Source organism: Triturus cristatus, chromosome 10 (genome assembly GCF_964204655.1).
Source record: "Triturus cristatus chromosome 10, aTriCri1.1, whole genome shotgun sequence".
In the NCBI taxonomy this organism is placed as follows: domain Eukaryota; kingdom Metazoa; phylum Chordata; class Amphibia; order Caudata; family Salamandridae; genus Triturus; species Triturus cristatus.
In genome coordinates this window covers 663526473-663545127 of record NC_140593.1, presented here as the reverse complement: position 1 = coordinate 663545127, position 18655 = coordinate 663526473, and positions in this window count along the sequence as shown.

The following is an 18655-nucleotide window of genomic DNA, read 5'->3' as shown; positions in this document are numbered from 1 at the left end:
TTTTTTAGTTTCTGAAGCATGTCGTAAGGGGGGGTGGTTATCTCTTTCATCAAAAATCGGGCGCTTTTGATTGAACAATAAAGGCCTACAAATGTTATTTAATTCGCTTCCCGTGGAGTAGAAACACTTTTTAAGGCCGCAGAGTGAGTAAATTGGCCATTTTCATTCACTTTTACCCATTCCAAAAATCTTGTGTTTAAGACCCCTGGACGCATGAAAATCACTTTAAACATATCATTTTATCTCTAAAAGTGATAATCCACATACAAATGTGAACTGTAGTTCAAAGATGCAACATTTGAAAATGAACCATTTTTTTCGTTTCTGAAGCATGTCGTAAGGGGGGGTGGTTATCTCTTTCATCAAAAATAGGGCCTTTTTGATTGAACAATAAAGGCCTACAAATGTTATTTAAATCACTTTCTGGGGTGGAGAAAAACTTTTTAAGGCCTCAGAGTGAATAAATTGTCCATTTTCATTCACGTTTTCCCATTCCTCAAATCCTGTATTTAGCGCCCGGGGAAGCTTGAAAATCACTTCAAACATCTAATTTTATCTCTAAAAGTGATTATCCACGTACAAATGTGAATTGTAGTTCAAAGACGCAACATTTGAAAATGGACCATTTTTTTCGTTTCTGAAGCATGTCGTAAGGGGGGGTGGTTATCTCTTTCATCAAAAATCTGGCGTTTTTGATTGAACAATAAAGGCCTCCAAATGTTATTTAATTCACTTCCCGTGGAGGAGAAACACTTTTTAAGGCCTCAGAATGAGTAAATTGGCCATTTCCATTCACTTTTACCCATTCCTCAACTCTTGTGTTTAAGGCCCCTGGAAGCATGAAAATCACTTTAAACATATAATTTTATCTTTAAAAGTGATTTTCCACATACAAATGTGAATTGTAGTTCAAAGAGGCAACATTTGAAAATGGACCATTTTTTTCGTTTCTGAAGCATGTCGTAAGGGGGGGTGGTTATCTCTTTCATCAAAAATCTGGCGTTTTTGATTGAACAATAAAGGCCTACAAATGTTATTTAATTCGCTTCCCGTGGAGTAGAAACACTTTTTAAGGCCGCAGAGTGAGTAAATTGGCCATTTTCATTCACTTTTACCCATTCCTCAAATCTTGTGTTTAAGGCCCCTGGAAGCATGAAAATCACTTTAAAAATATGATTTTATCTCTAAAAGTGATAATCCACATACAAATGTGAATTGTAGTTCAAAGATGCAACATTTGAAAATGAACCATGTTTTTCGTTTCTGAAGCATGTCGGAAGGGGGGGTGGTTATCTCTTTCATCAAAAATCGGGCGTTTTTGATTGAACAATAAAGGCCTCCAAATGTTATTTTATTCACTTCCCGTGGAGTAGAAACACTTTTTAAGGCCGCAGAGTGAGTAAATTGGCCATTTTCATTCTCTTTTACCCATTCCAAAAATCTTGTTTTTAAGACCCCTGGAAGCTTGAAAATTACTTTAAACATCTAATTTTATCTCTAAAAGTGATTATCCACATACAAATGTGAATTGTAGTTCAAAGACGCAACATATGAAAATGGACCATTTTTTTCGTTTCTGAAGCATGTCGTAAGGGGGGGTGGTTATCTCTTTCATCAAAAATAGGGCCTTTTTGATTGAACAATAAAGGCCTACAAATGTTATTTAATTCACTTTCTGGGGTGGAGAAAAACTTTTTAAGGCCTCAGAGTGAATAAATTGGCCATTTTCATTCACGTTTTCCCATTCCTCAAATCCTGTGTTTAGCGCCCAGGGAAGCTTGAAAATCACTTCAAACATCTAATTTTATCTCTAAAAGTGATTATCCACGTACAAATGTGAATTGTAGTTCAAAGACGCAACATTTGAAAATGGACCATTTTTTTCGTTTCTGAAGCATGTCGTAAGGGGGGGTGGTTATCTCTTTCGTCAAAAATCTGGCGTTTTCGCTTGAACAATAAAGACCTCCAAATGTTATTTTATTCACTTGCCGTGGAGGAGAAAAACTTTTTAAGGCCGCAGAGTGAGTAAATTGGCCATTTTCATTCACTTTTGCCCATTTCTCAAATCTTGTGTTTAGGGCCCCTGGAAGATTGAAAATCACTTTAAACATCTAATCTTATCTCTAAAAGTGATTTTCCACGTACAAATGTGAATTGTAGTACAAAGACCCAACATTTGAAAATGGACCATTTTTTTTAGTTTCTGAAGCATGTTGTAAGGGGGGTGGTTATCTCTTTCATCAAAAATCTGGCGTTTTTGATTGAAAAATAAAGGTCTCCAAATGTTATTTTATTCACTTCCCGTGGAGAAGAAACACTTTTTAAGGCCACAGAGTAAGTAAATTGGCCATTTTCATTCTCTTTTACCCATTCCAAAAATCTTGTTTTTAAGACCCCTGGAAGCTTGAAAATTACTTTAAACATCTAATTTTATCTCTAAAAGTGATTATCCACATACAAATGTGAATTGTAGTTCAAAGACGCAACATATGAAAATGGACCATTTTTTTCGTTTCTGAAGCATGTCGTAAGGGGGGGTGGTTATCTCTTTCATCAAAAATAGGGCCTTTTTGATTGAACAATAAAGGCCTACAAATGTTATTTAATTCACTTTCTGGGGTGGAGAAAAACTTTTTAAGGCCTCAGAGTGAATAAATTGGCCATTTTCATTCACGTTTTCCCATTCCTCAAATCCTGTGTTTAGCGCCCAGGGAAGCTTGAAAATCACTTCAAACATCTAATTTTATCTCTAAAAGTGATTATCCACGTACAAATGTGAATTGTAGTTCAAAGACGCAACATTTGAAAATGGACCATTTTTTTCGTTTCTGAAGCATGTCGTAAGGGGGGGTGGTTATCTCTTTCGTCAAAAATCTGGCGTTTTCGCTTGAACAATAAAGACCTCCAAATGTTATTTTATTCACTTGCCGTGGAGGAGAAAAACTTTTTAAGGCCGCAGAGTGAGTAAATTGGCCATTTTCATTCACTTTTGCCCATTTCTCAAATCTTGTGTTTAGGGCCCCTGGAAGATTGAAAATCACTTTAAACATCTAATCTTATCTCTAAAAGTGATTTTCCACGTACAAATGTGAATTGTAGTACAAAGACCCAACATTTGAAAATGGACCATTTTTTTAGTTTCTGAAGCATGTTGTAAGGGGGGTGGTTATCTCTTTCATCAAAAATCTGGCGTTTTTGATTGAACAATAAAGGCCTCCAAATGTTATTTAATTTACTTCCCGTGGAGGAGAAACACTTTTTAAGGCCTCAGAATGAGTAAATTGGCCATTTCCATTCACTTTTACCCATTCCTCAACTCTTGTGTTTAAGGCCCCTGGAAGCATGAAAATCACTTTAAACATATCATTTTATCTTTAAAAGTGATTTTCCACATACAAATGTGAATTTTAGTTCAAAGAGGCAACATTTGAAAAATGACCATTTTTTTCGTTTCTGAAGCATGTCGTAAGGGGGGGTGGTTATCTCTTTCATCAAAAATCGGGTGTTTTTGATTGAACAAGAAAGGCCTACAAATGTTATTTAATTCACTTCCCGTGGAGTAGAAACACTTTTTAAGGCCGCAGAGTGAGTAAATTGGCCATTTTCATTCACTTTTACCCATTCCTCAAATCTTGTGTTTAAGGCCCCTGGAAGCATGAAAATCACTTTAAACATATCATTTTATCTTTAAAAGTGATTTTCCACATACAAATGTGAATTGTAGTTCAAAGAGGCAACATTTGAAAACGGACCATGTTTTTCGTTTCTGAAGCATGTCGTAAGGGGGGGTGGTTATCTCTTTCATCAAAAATCGGGCGTTTTTGATTGAACAATAAAGGCCTACAAATGTTATTTAATTCGCTTCCCGTGGAGTAGAAACACTTGTTAAGGCCGTAGAGTGAGTAAATTGGCCATTTTCATTCACTTTTACCCATTCCAAAAATCTTGTGTTTAAGACCCCTGGACGCATGAAAATCACTTTAAACATATCATTTTATCTCTAAAAGTGATAATCCACATACAAATGTGAATTTTAGTTCAAAGATGCAACATTTGAAAAGGAACCATTTTTTTCGTTTCTGAAGCATGTCGTAAGGGGGGGTGGTTATCTCTTTCATCAAAAATCGGGCATTTTTGATTGAACAATAAAGGCCCACAAATGTTATTTAATTCACTTTCTGGGGTGGAGAAAAACTTTTTAAGGCCTAAGAGTGAATAAATTGGCCATTTTCATTCACGTTTTCCCATTCCTCAAATCTTGTGTTTAGGGCCCGGGGAAGCTTGAAAATCACTTCAAACATCTAATTTTATCTCTAAAAGTGATTATCCACGTACAAATGTGAATTGTACATCAAAGACGCAACATTTGAAAATGGACCATTTTTTTTGTTTCTGAAGCATGTCGTAAGGGGGGGTGGTTATCTCTTTCGTCAAAAATCTGGCGTTTTTGATTGAACAATAAAGGCCTCCAAATGTTATTTAATTCACTTCCTGTTGAGGAGAAACACTTTTTAAGGCCTCAGAATGAGTAAATTGGCCATTTTTATTCACTTTTACCCATTCCTCAAATCTTGTGTTTAAGGCCCCTGGAAGCATGAAAATCACTTTAAACATATCATGTTATCTTTAAAAGTGATTTTCCACATACAAATGTTAATTGTAGTTCAAAGAGGCAACATTTGAAAATGGACCATTTTTTTAGTTTCTGAAGCATGTCGTAAGGGGGGGTGGTTATCTCTTTCATCAAAAATCGGGCGTTTTTGATTGAACAATAAAGGCCTCCAAATGTTATTTAATTCGCTTCCCGTGGAGTAGAAACACTTTTTAAGGCCGCAGAGTGAGTAAATTGGCCATTTTCATTCACTTTTACCCATTCCAAAAATCTTGTGTTTAAGACCCCTGGACGCATGAAAATCACTTTAAACATATCATTTTTTCTTTAAAAGTGATTTTCCACGTACAAATGTGAATTGTAGTTCAAAGAGGCAACATTTGAAAATGAACCATTTTTTTCGTTTCTGAAGCATGTCGTAAGGGGGGTGGTTATCTCCTTCATCAAAAATCGGAACATTTTTGATTGAACAATAAAGGCCTACAAATGTTATTTAATTCACTTTCTGGGGTGGAAAAAACTTTTTAAGGCCTCAGAGTGAATAAATTGGCCATTTTCATTCACGTTTTCCCATTCCTCAAATCTTGTGTTTAGTGCCCGGGGAAGCTTGAAAATCACTTCAAACATCTAATTTTATCTCTAAAAGTGATTATCCACGTACAAATGTGAATTGTAGTTCAAAGACGCAACATTTGAAATTGGACCATTTTTTTTGTTTCTGAAGCATGTCGTAAGGGGGGGTGGTTATCTCTTTCGTCAAAAATCTGGCGTTTTCGCTTGAACAATAAAGACCTCCAAATGTTATTTTATTCACTTGCCGTGGAGGAGAAAAACTTTTTAAGGCCGCAGAGTGAGTAAATTGGCCATTTTGATTCACTTTTACCCATTTCTCAAATCTTGTGTTTAGGGCCCCTGGAAGCTTGAAAATCACTTTAAACATCTAATCTTATCTCTAAAAGTGATTTTCCACGTACAAATGTGAATTGTAGTTCAAAGACACAACATTTGAAAATGGACCATTTTTTTAGTTTCTGAAGCATGTTGTAAGGGGGGTGGTTATCTCTTTCATCAAAAATCTGGTGTTTTTGATTGAACAATAAAGGCCTCCAAATGTTATTTAATTCACTTCCCGTGGAGGAGAAACACTTTTTAAGGCCTCAGAATGAGTAAATTGGCCATATCCATTCACTTTTACCCATTCCTCAACTCTTGTGTTTAAGGCCCCTGGAAGCATGAAAATCACTTTAAACATATAATTTTCTCTTTAAAAGTGATTTTCCACATACAAATGTGAATTTTAGTTCAAAGAGGCAACATTTGAAAAATGACCATTTTTTTCGTTTCTGAAGCATGTCGTAAGGGGGGGTGGTTATCTCTTTCATCAAAAATCGGGTGTTTTTGATTGAACAATAAAGGCCTACAAATGTTATTTAATTCGCTTCCCGTGGAGTAGAAACACTTTTTAAGGCCGCAGAGTGAGTAAATTGGCCATTTTCATTCACTTTTACCCATTCCAAAAATCTTGTGTTTAAGGCCCCTGGAAGCATGAAAATCACTTTAAACATATCATTTTATCTTTAAAAGTGATTTCCCACATACAAATGTGAATTGTAGTTCAAAGAGGCAACATTTTAAAATGGACCATTTTTTTAGTTTCTGAAGCATGTCGTAAGGGGGGGTGGTTATCTCTTTCACCAAAAATCAGGCGTTTTTGCTTGAACAATAAAGGCCTCCAAATGTTATTTTATTCACTTCCCGTGGAGAAGAAATACTTTTTAAGGCCACAGAGTGAGTAAATTGGCCATTTTCATTCACTTTTACCCATTCCAAAAATCTTGTTTTTAAGACCCCTGGAAGCTTGAAAATTACTTTAAACATCTAATTTTATCTCTAAAAGTGATTATCCACATACAAATGTGAATTGTAGTTCAAAGACGCAACATATGAAAATGGACCATTTTTTTCGTTTCTGAAGCATGTCGTAAGGGGGGGTGGTTATCTCTTTCATCAAAAATCTGGCGTTTTTGATTGAACAATAAAGGCCTCCAAATGTTATTTAATTCACTTCCCGTGGAGGAGAAACACTTTTTAAGGCCTCAGAATGAGTAAATTGGCCATTTCCATTCACTTTTACCCATTCCTCAAATCTTGTGTTTAAGGCCCCTGGAAGCATGAAAATCACTTTAAACATATAATTTTCTCTTTAAAAGTGATTTTCCACATACAAATGTGAATTGTAGTTCAAAGAGGCAACATTTGAAAATGGACCATTTTTTTAGTTTCAGAAGCATGTCGTAAGGGGGGGGTGGTTATCTCTTTCATCAAAAATCGGGCGCTTTTGATTGAACAATAAAGGCCTACAAATGTTATTTAATTCGCTTCCCGTGGAGTAGAAACACTTTTTAAGGCCGCAGAGTGAGTAAATTGGCCATTTTCATTCACTTTTACCCATTCCAAAAATCTTGTGTTTAAGACCCCTGGACGCATGAAAATCACTTTAAACATATCATTTTATCTCTAAAAGTGATAATCCACATACAAATGTGAACTGTAGTTCAAAGATGCAACATTTGAAAATGAACCATTTTTTTCGTTTCTGAAGCATGTCGTAAGGGGGGGTGGTTATCTCTTTCATCAAAAATAGGGCCTTTTTGATTGAACAATAAAGGCCTACAAATGTTATTTAAATCACTTTCTGGGGTGGAGAAAAACTTTTTAAGGCCTCAGAGTGAATAAATTGTCCATTTTCATTCACGTTTTCCCATTCCTCAAATCCTGTATTTAGCGCCCGGGGAAGCTTGAAAATCACTTCAAACATCTAATTTTATCTCTAAAAGTGATTATCCACGTACAAATGTGAATTGTAGTTCAAAGACGCAACATTTGAAAATGGACCATTTTTTTCGTTTCTGAAGCATGTCGTAAGGGGGGGTGGTTATCTCTTTCATCAAAAATCTGGCGTTTTTGATTGAACAATAAAGGCCTCCAAATGTTATTTAATTCACTTCCCGTGGAGGAGAAACACTTTTTAAGGCCTCAGAATGAGTAAATTGGCCATTTCCATTCACTTTTACCCATTCCTCAACTCTTGTGTTTAAGGCCCCTGGAAGCATGAAAATCACTTTAAACATATAATTTTATCTTTAAAAGTGATTTTCCACATACAAATGTGAATTGTAGTTCAAAGAGGCAACATTTGAAAATGGACCATTTTTTTCGTTTCTGAAGCATGTCGTAAGGGGGGGTGGTTATCTCTTTCATCAAAAATCTGGCGTTTTTGATTGAACAATAAAGGCCTACAAATGTTATTTAATTCGCTTCCCGTGGAGTAGAAACACTTTTTAAGGCCGCAGAGTGAGTAAATTGGCCATTTTCATTCACTTTTACCCATTCCTCAAATCTTGTGTTTAAGGCCCCTGGAAGCATGAAAATCACTTTAAACATCTCATTTTTTCTTTAAAAGTGATTTTCCACGTACAAATGTGAATTGTAGTTCAATGAGGCAACATATGAAAACGGACCATTTTTTTCGTTTCTGAAGCATGTCGTAAGGGGGGTGGTTATCTCTTTCACCAAAAAATGGGCATTTTTGATTGAACAATAAAGGCCTCCAAATGTTATTTTATTCACTTCCCGTGGAGTAGAAACACTTTTTAAGGCCGCAGAGTGAGTAAATTGGCCATTTTCATTCACTTTTACCCATTCCAAAAATCTTGTGTTTAAGACCCCTGGACGCATGAAAATCACTTTAAACATATGATTTTATCTCTAAAAGTGATAATCCACATACAAATGTGAATTGTAGTTCAAAGATGCAACATTTGAAAATGAACCATGTTTTTCGTTTCTGAAGCATGTCGGAAGGGGGGGTGGTTATCTCTTTCATCAAAAATCGGGCGTTTTTGATTGAACAATAAAGGCCTCCAAATGTTATTTTATTCACTTCCCGTGGAGTAGAAACACTTTTTAAGGCCGCAGAGTGAGGAAATTGGCCATTTTCATTCACTTTTACCCATTCCAAAAATCTTGTGTTTAAGACCCCTGGACGCATGAAAATTACTTTAAACATCGAATTTTATCTCTAAAAGTGATTATCCACATACAAATGTGAATTGTAGTTCAAAGACGCAACATATGAAAATGGACCGTTTTTTTCGTTTCTGAAGCATGTCGTAAGGGGGGGTGGTTATCTCTTTCATCAAAAATAGGGCCTTTTTGATTGAACAATAAAGGCCTACAAATGTTATTTAATTCACTTTCTGGGGTGGAGAAAAACTTTTTAAGGCCTCAGAGTGAATAAATTGGCCATTTTCATTCACGTTTTCCCATTCCTCAAATCCTGTGTTTAGCGCCCGGGGAAGCTTGAAAATCACTTCAAACATCTAATTTTATCTCTAAAAGTGATTTTCCACGTACAAATGTGAATTGTAGTTCAAAGACGCAACATTTGAAAATGGACCATTTTTTTCGTTTCTGAAGCATGTCGTAAGGGGGGGTGGTTATCTCTTTCGTCAAAAATCTGGCGTTTTCGCTTGAACAATAAAGACCTCCAAATGTTATTTTATTCACTTGCCGTGGAGGAGAAAAACTTTTTAAGGCCGCAGAGTGAGTAAATTGGCCATTTTCATTCACTTTTGCCCATTTCTCAAATCTTGTGTTTAGGGCCCCTGGAAGATTGAAAATCACTTTAAACATCTAATCTTATCTCTAAAAGTGATTTTCCACGTACAAATGTGAATTGTAGTACAAAGACCCAACATTTGAAAATGGACCATTTTTTTTAGTTTCTGAAGCATGTTGTAAGGGGGGTGGTTATCTCTTTCATCAAAAATCTGGCGTTTTTGATTGAAAAATAAAGGCCTCCAAATGTTATTTTATTCACTTCCCGTGGAGAAGAAACACTTTTTAAGGCCACAGAGTAAGTAAATTGGCCATTTTCATTCTCTTTTACCCATTCCAAAAATCTTGTTTTTAAGACCCCTGGAAGCTTGAAAATTACTTTAAACATCTAATTTTATCTCTAAAAGTGATTATCCACATACAAATGTGAATTGTAGTTCAAAGACGCAACATATGAAAATGGACCATTTTTTTCGTTTCTGAAGCATGTCGTAAGGGGGGGTGGTTATCTCTTTCATCAAAAATAGGGCCTTTTTGATTGAACAATAAAGGCCTACAAATGTTATTTAATTCACTTTCTGGGGTGGAGAAAAACTTTTTAAGGCCTCAGAGTGAATAAATTGGCCATTTTCATTCACGTTTTCCCATTCCTCAAATCCTGTGTTTAGCGCCCGGGGAAGCTTGAAAATCACTTCAAACATCTAATTTTATCTCTAAAAGTGATTATCCACGTACAAATGTGAATTGTAGTTCAAAGACGCAACATTTGAAAATGGACCATTTTTTTCGTTTCTGAAGCATGTCGTAAGGGGGGGTGGTTATCTCTTTCGTCAAAAATCTGGCGTTTTCGCTTGAACAATAAAGACCTCCAAATGTTATTTTATTCACTTGCCGTGGAGGAGAAAAACTTTTTAAGGCCGCAGAGTGAGTAAATTGGCCATTTTCATTCACTTTTGCCCATTTCTCAAATCTTGTGTTTAGGGCCCCTGGAAGATTGAAAATCACTTTAAACATCTAATCTTATCTCTAAAAGTGATTTTCCACGTACAAATGTGAATTGTAGTACAAAGACCCAACATTTGAAAATGGACCATTTTTTTAGTTTCTGAAGCATGTTGTAAGGGGGGTGGTTATCTCTTTCATCAAAAATCTGGCGTTTTTGATTGAACAATAAAGGCCTCCAAATGTTATTTAATTTACTTCCCGTGGAGGAGAAACACTTTTTAAGGCCTCAGAATGAGTAAATTGGCCATTTCCATTCACTTTTACCCATTCCTCAACTCTTGTGTTTAAGGCCCCTGGAAGCATGAAAATCACTTTAAACATATAATTTTATCTTTAAAAGTGATTTTCCACATACAAATGTGAATTTTAGTTCAAAGAGGCAACATTTGAAAAATGACCATTTTTTTCGTTTCTGAAGCATGTCGTAAGGGGGGGTGGTTATCTCTTTCATCAAAAATCGGGTGTTTTTGATTGAACAAGAAAGGCCTACAAATGTTATTTAATTCGCTTCCCGTGGAGTAGAAACACTTTTTAAGGCCGCAGAGTGAGTAAATTGGCCATTTTCATTCACTTTTACCCATTCCTCAAATCTTGTGTTTAAGGCCCCTGGAAGCATGAAAATCACTTTAAACATATCATTTTATCTTTAAAAGTGATTTCCCACATACAAATGTGAATTGTAGTTCAAAGAGGCAACATTTGAAAATGGACCATTTTTTTAGTTTCTGAAGCATGTCGTAAGGGGGGGTGGTTATCTCTTTCACCAAAAATCAGGCGTTTTTGCTTGAACAATAAAGGCCTCCAAATGTTATTTTATTCACTTCCCGTGGAGAAGAAATACTTTTTAAGGCCACAGAGTGAGTAAATTGGCCATTTTCATTCACTTTTACCCATTCCAAAAATCTTGTTTTTAAGACCCCTGGAAGCTTGAAAATTACTTTAAACATCTAATTTTATCTCTAAAAGTGATTATCCACATACAAATGTGAATTGTAGTTCAAAGACGCAACATATGAAAATGGACCATTATTTTCGTTTCTGAAGCATGTCGTAAGGGGGGGTGGTTATCTCTTTCATCAAAAATCTGGCGTTTTTGATTGAACAATAAAGGCCTCCAAATGTTATTTAATTCACTTTCTGGGGTGGAGAAAAACTTTTTAAGGCCTCAGAGTGAATAAATTGGCCATTTTCATTCACGTTTACCCATTCCTCAAATCTTGTGTTTAGGGCCCCTGGAAGATTGAAAATCACTTTAAACATCTCATTTTATCTCTAAAAGTGATTATCCACGTACAAATGTGAATTGTAGTTCAAAGACGCAACATTTGAAAATGGACCATTTTTTTTCGTTTCTGAAGCATGTTGTAAGGGGGGGTGGTTATCTCTTTCATCAAAAATCTGGTGTTTTTGATTGAACAATAAAGGCCTCCAAATGTTATTTAATTCACTTCCCGTGGAGGAGAAACACTTTTTAAGGCCTCAGAATGAGTAAATTGGCCATTTCCATTCACTTTTACCCATTCCTCAACTCTTGTGTTTAAGGCTCCTGGACGCATGAAAATCACTTTAAACATATCATGTTATCTCTAAAAGTGATAATCCACATACAAATGTGAATTGTAGTTCAAAGATGCAACATTTGAAAATGAACCATTTTTTTCGTTTCTGAAGCATGTCGTAAGGGGGGGTGGTTATCTCTTTCATCAAAAATAGGGCCTTTTTGATTGAACAATAAAGGCCTACAAATGTTATTTAATTCACTTTCTGGGGTGGAGAAAAACTTTTTAAGGCCTCAGAGTGAATAAATTGGCCATTTTCATTCACGTTTTCCCATTCCTCAAATCCTGTATTTAGCGCCCGGGGAAGCTTGAAAATCACTTCAAACATCTAATTTTATCTCTAAAAGTGATTATCCACGTACAAATGTGAATTGTAGTTCAAAGACGCAACATTTGAAAATGGACCATTTTTTTCGTTTCTGAAGCATGTCGTAAGGGGGGGTGGTTATCTCTTTCATCAAAAATCGGGCGTTTTTGATTGAACAATAAAGGCCTACAAATGTTATTTAATTCGCTTCCCGTGGAGTAGAAACACTTTTTAAGGCCGCAGAGTGAGTAAATTGGCCATTTTCATTCACTTTTACCCATTCCTCAAATCTTGTGTTTTAGGCCCCTGGAAGCATGAAAATCACTTTAAACATCTCATTTTTTCTTTAAAAGTGATTTTCCACGTACAAATGTGAATTGTAGTTCAATGAGGCAACATTTGAAAACGGACCATTTTTTTCGTTTCTGAAGCATGTCGTAAGGGGGGTGGTTATCTCTTTCACCAAAAAATGGGCGTTTTTGATTGAACAATAAAGGCCTCCAAATGTTATTTTATTCACTTCCCGTGGAGTAGAAACACTTTTTAAGGCCGCAGAGTGAGTAAATTGGCCATTTTCATTCACTTTTACCCATTCCAAAAATCTTGTGTTTAAGACCCCTGGACGCATGAAAATCACTTTAAACATATCATTTTATCTCTAAAAGTGATAATCCACATACAAATGTGAATTGTAGTTCAAAGATGCAACATTTGAAAATGGACCATTTTTTTCGTTTCTGAAGCATGTCGTAAGGGGGGGTGGTTATCTCTTTCATCAAAAATCGGGCGTTTTTGATTGAACAATAAAGGCCTACAAATGTTATTTAATTCGCTTCCCGTGGAGTAGAAACACTTTTTAAGGCCGCAGAGTGAGTAAATTGGCCATTTTCATTCACTTTTACCCATTCCTCAAATCTTGTGTTTTAGGCCCCTGGAAGCATGAAAATCACTTTAAACATCTCATTTTTTCTTTAAAAGTGATTTTCCACGTACAAATGTGAATTGTAGTTCAATGAGGCAACATTTGAAAACGGACCATTTTTTTCGTTTCTGAAGCATGTCGTAAGGGGGGTGGTTATCTCTTTCACCAAAAAATGGGCGTTTTTGATTGAACAATAAAGGCCTCCAAATGTTATTTTATTCACTTCCCGTGGAGTAGAAACACTTTTTAAGGCCGCAGAGTGAGTAAATTGGCCATTTTCATTCACTTTTACCCATTCCAAAAATCTTGTGTTTAAGACCCCTGGACGCATGAAAATCACTTTAAACATATCATTTTATCTCTAAAAGTGATAATCCACATACAAATGTGAATTGTAGTTCAAAGATGCAACATTTGAAAATGAACCATTTTTTTCGTTTCTGAAGCATGTCGGAAGGGGGGGTGGTTATCTCTTTCATCAAAAATCGGGCATTTTTGATTGAACAATAAAGGCCTACAAATGTTATTTAATTCACTTTCTGGGGTGGAGAAAAACTTTTTAAGGCCTCAGAGTGAATAAATTGGCAATTTTCATTCACTTTTGCCCATTCCTAAAATCGTGTGTTTAGGGCTCCTGGAAGCTTGAAAATCACTTCAAACATCTAATTTTATCTCTAAAAGTGATTATCCACGTACAAATGTGAATTGTAGTTCAAAGACGCAACATTTGAAAATGGACCATTTTTTTCGTTTCTGAAGCATGTTGTAAGGGGGGGTGGTTATCTCTTTCATCAAAAATCTGGCGTTTTTGATTGAACAATAAAGGCCTCCAAATGTTATTTAATTCACTTCCCGTGGAGGAGAAACACTTTTTAAGGCCTCAGAATGAGTAAATTGGCCATATCCATTCACTTTTACCCATTCCTCAACTCTTGTGTTTAAGGCCCCTGGAAGCATGAAAATCACTTTAAACATATAATTTTATCTTTAAAAGTGATTTTCCACATACAAATGTGAATTGTAGTTCAAAGAGGCAACATTTGAAAAATGACAATGTTTTTCGTTTCTGAAGCATGTCGTAAGGGGGGGTGGTTATCTCTTTCACCAAAAATCAGGCGTTTTTGCTTGAACAATAAAGGCCTCCAAATGTTATTTTATTCACTTCCCGTGGAGAAGAAACACTTTTTAAGGCCGCAGAGTGAGTAAATTGGCCATTTTCATTCACTTTTACCCATTCCAAAAATCTTGTGTTTAAGACCCCTGGACGCATGAAAATCCCTTTAAACATATAATTTTATCTCTAAAAGTGATAATCCACATAGAAATGTGAATTGTAGTTCAAAGATGCAACATTTGAAAATGAACCATTTTTTTCGTTTCTGAAGCATGTCGTAAGGGGGGGGGTGGTTATCTCTTTCATCAAAAATCGGGCATTTTTGATTGAACAATAAAGGCCTACAAATTTTATTTAATTCACTTTCTGGGGTGGAGAAAAACTTTTTAAGGCCTCAGAGTGAATAAATTGGCCATTTTCATTCACTTTTACCAATTTCTCAAATCTTGTGTTTAGGGCCCCTGGATGCTTGAAAATCACTTTAAACATCTAATCTTATCTCTAAAAGTGATTTTCCACGTACAAATGTGAACTGTAGTTCAAAGACGCAACATATGAAAATGGACCATTTTTTTCGTTTCTGAAGCATGTCGTAAGGGGGGGTGGTTATCTCTTTCATCAAAAATCGGGCATTTTTGATTGAACAATAAAGGCCTACAAATGTTATTTAATTCACTTTCTGGGGTGGAGAAAAACTTTTTAAGGCCTCAGAGTGAATAAATTGGCCATTTTCAATCACTTTTACCAATTTCTCAAATCTTGTGTTTAGGGCCCCTGGATGCTTGAAAATCACTTTAAACATCTAATCTTATCTCTAAAAGTGATTTTCCACGTACAAATGTGAATTGTAGTTCAAAGACGCAAAATTTGAAAATGGACCATTTTTTTCGTTTCTGAAGCATGTTGTAAGGGGGGGTGGTTATCTCTTTCATCAAAAATCTGGCGTTTTTGATTGAACAATAAAGGCCTCCAAATGTTATTTAATTCACTTCCCGTGGAGGAGAAACACTTTTTAAGGCCTCAGAATGAGTAAATTGGCCATTTCCATTCACTTTTACCCATTCCTCAAATCTTGTGTTTAAGGCCCCTGGAAGCATGAAAATCACTTTAAACATATCATTTTATCTTTAAAAGTGATTTTCCACATACAAATGTGAATTGTAGTTCAAAGAGGCAACATTTGAAAATGGACCATTTTTTTAGTTTCTGAAGCATGTCGTAAGGGGGGGTGGTTATCTCTTTCACCAAAAATCAGGCGTTTTTGCTTGAACAATAAAGGCCTCCAAATGTTATTTTATTCACTTCCCGTGGAGAAGAAACACTTTTTAAGGCCAAAGAGTGAGTAAATTGGCCATTTTCATTCACTTTTACCCATTCCAAAAATCTTGTTTTTAAGACCCCTGGAAGCTTGAAAATTACTTTAAACATCTAATTTTATCTCTAAAATGGATTATCCACATACAAATGTGAATTGTAGTTCAAAGACGCAACATATGAAAATGGACCATTATTTTCGTTTCTGAAGCATGTCGTAAGGGGGGGTGGTTATCTCTTTCATCAAAAATAGGGCCTTTTTTATTGAACAATAAAGGCCTACAAATGTTATTTAATTCACTTTCTGGGGTGGAGAAAAACTTTTTAAGGCCTCAGAGTGAATAAATTGGCCATTTTCATTCACGTTTTCCCATTCCTCAAATCCTGTATTTAGCGCCCGGGGAAGCTTGAAAATCACTTCAAACATCTAATTTTATTTCTAAAAGTGATTATCCACGTACAAATGTGAATTGTAGTACAAAGACGCAACATTTGAAAATGGACCATTTTTTTCGTTTCTGAAGCATGTCGTAAGGGGGGGTGGTTATCTTTTTCATCAAAAATCTGGCATTTTTGATTGAACAATAAAGGCCTACAAATGTTATTTAATTCACTTTCTGGGGTGGAGAAAAACTTTTTAAGGCCTCAGAGTGAATAAATTGGCAATTTTCATTCACTTTTGCCCATTCCTCAAATCGTGTGTTTAGGGCCCAGGGAAGCTTGAAAATCACTTCAAACATCTAATTTTATCTCTAAAAGTGATTATCCACGTATAAATGTGAATTGTAGTTCAAAGACGCAACATTTGAAAATGGACCATTTTTTTCGTTTCTGAAGCATGTTGTAAGGGGGGGTGGTTATCTCTTTCATCAAAAATCTGGCGTTTTTGATTGAACAATAAAGGCCTCCAAATGTTATTTAATTCACTTCCCGTGGAGGGGAAACACTTTTTAAGGCCTCAGAATGAGTAAATTGGCCATATCCATTCACTTTTACCCATTCCTCAACTCTTGTGTTTAAGGCCCCTGGAAGCATGAAAATCACTTTAAACATATAATTTTATCTTTAAAAGTGATTTTCCACATACAAATGTGAATTGTAGTTCAAAGAGGCAACATTTGAAAAATGACCATTTTTTTCGTTTCTGAAGCATGTCGTAAGGGGGGGTGGTTATCTCTTTCATCAAAAATCGGGCGTTTTTGATTGAACAATAAAGGCCTACAAATGTTATTTAATTCGCTTCCCGTGGAGTAGAAACACTTTTTAAGGCCGCAGAGTGAGTAAATTGGCCATTTTCATTCACTTTTACCCATTCCTCAAATCTTGTGTTTAAGGCCCCTGGAAGCATGAAAATCACTTTAAACATATCATTTTATCTTTAAAAGTGATTTTCCACATACAAATGTGAATTGTAGTTCAAAGAGGCAACATTTGAAAATGAACCATTTTTTTAGTTTCTGATGCATGTCGAAAGGGGGGGTGGTTATCTCTTTCATCAAAAATCGGGCATTTTTGATTGAACAATAAAGGCCTACAAATGTTATTTAATTCACTTTCTGGGGTGGAGAAAAACTTTTTAAGGCCTCAGAGTGAATAAATTGGCCATTTTCATTCACTTTTACCAATTTCTCAAATCTTGTGTTTAGGGCCCCTGGATGCTTGAAAATCACTTTAAACATCTAATCTTATCTCTAAAAGTGATTTTCCACTTACAAATGTGAATTGTAGTTCAAAGACGCAACATTTGAAAATGGACCATTTTTTTCGTTTCTGAAGCATGTTGTAAGGGGGGGTGGTTATCTCTTTCATCAAAAATCTGGCGTTTTTGATTGAACAATAAAGGCCTCCAAATGTTACTTAATTCACTTCCCGTGGAGGAGAAACACTTTTTAAGGCCTCAGAATGAGTAAATTGGCCATTTCCATTCACTTTTACCCATTCCTCAAATCTTGTGTTTAAGGCCCCTGGAAGCATGAAAATCACTTTAAACATATCATTTTATCTTTAAAAGTGATTTTCCACATACAAATGTGAATTGTAGTTCAAAGAGGCAACATTTGAAAATGGACCATTTTTTTAGTTTCTGAAGCATGTCGTAAGGGGGGGTGGTTATCTCTTTCACCAATAATCAGGCGTTTTTGCTTGAACAATAAAGGCCTCCAAATGTTATTTTATTCACTTCCCGTGGAGAAGAAACACTTTTTAAGGCCACAGAGTGAGTAAATTGGCCATTTTCATTCACTTTTACCCATTCCAAAAATCTTGTTTTTAAGACCCCTGGAAGCTTGAACATTACTTTAAACATCTAATTTTATCTCTAAAAGGGATTATCCACATACAAATGTGAATTGTAGTTCAAAGACGCAACATATGAAAATGGACCATTTTTTTCGTTTCTGAAGCATGTCGTAAGGGGGGGTGGTTATCTCTTTCATCAAAAATCTGGCGTTTTTGATTGAACAATAAAGGCTTCCAAATGTTATTTAATTCACTTCCCGTGGAGGAGAAACACTTTTTAAGGCCTCAGAATGAGTACATTGGCCCTTTTCATTCACTTTTACCCATTCCAAAAATCTTGTGTTAAGACCCCTGGACGCATGAAAATCACTTTAAACATATCATTTTATCTCTAAAAGTGATATTCCACATACAAATGTGAATTGTAGTTCAAAGATGCAACATTTGAAAATGAACCATTTTTTTCGTTTCTGAAGCATGTCGGAAGGGGGGGTGGTTATCTCTTTCATCAAAAATCGGGCATTTTTGATTGAACAATAAAGGCCTACAAATGTTATTTAATTCACTTTCTGGGGTGGAGAAAAACTTTTTAAGGCCTCAGAGTGAATAAATTGGCAATTTTCATTCACTTTTGCCCATTCCTCAAATCGTGTGTTTAGGGCCCAGGGAAGCTTGAAAATCACTTCAAACATCTAATTTTATCTCTAAAAGTGATTATCCACGTACAAATGTGAATTGTAGTTCAAAGACGCAACATTTGAAAATGGACCATTTTTTTCGTTTCTGAAGCATGTTGTAAGGGGGGGTGGTTATCTCTTTCATCAAAAATCTGGCGTTTTTGATTGAACAATAAAGGCCTCCAAATGTTAGTTAATTCACTTCCCGTGGAGAAGAAACACTTTTTAAGGCCTCAGAATGAGTAAATTGGCCATATCCATTCACTTTTACCCATTCCTCAACTCTT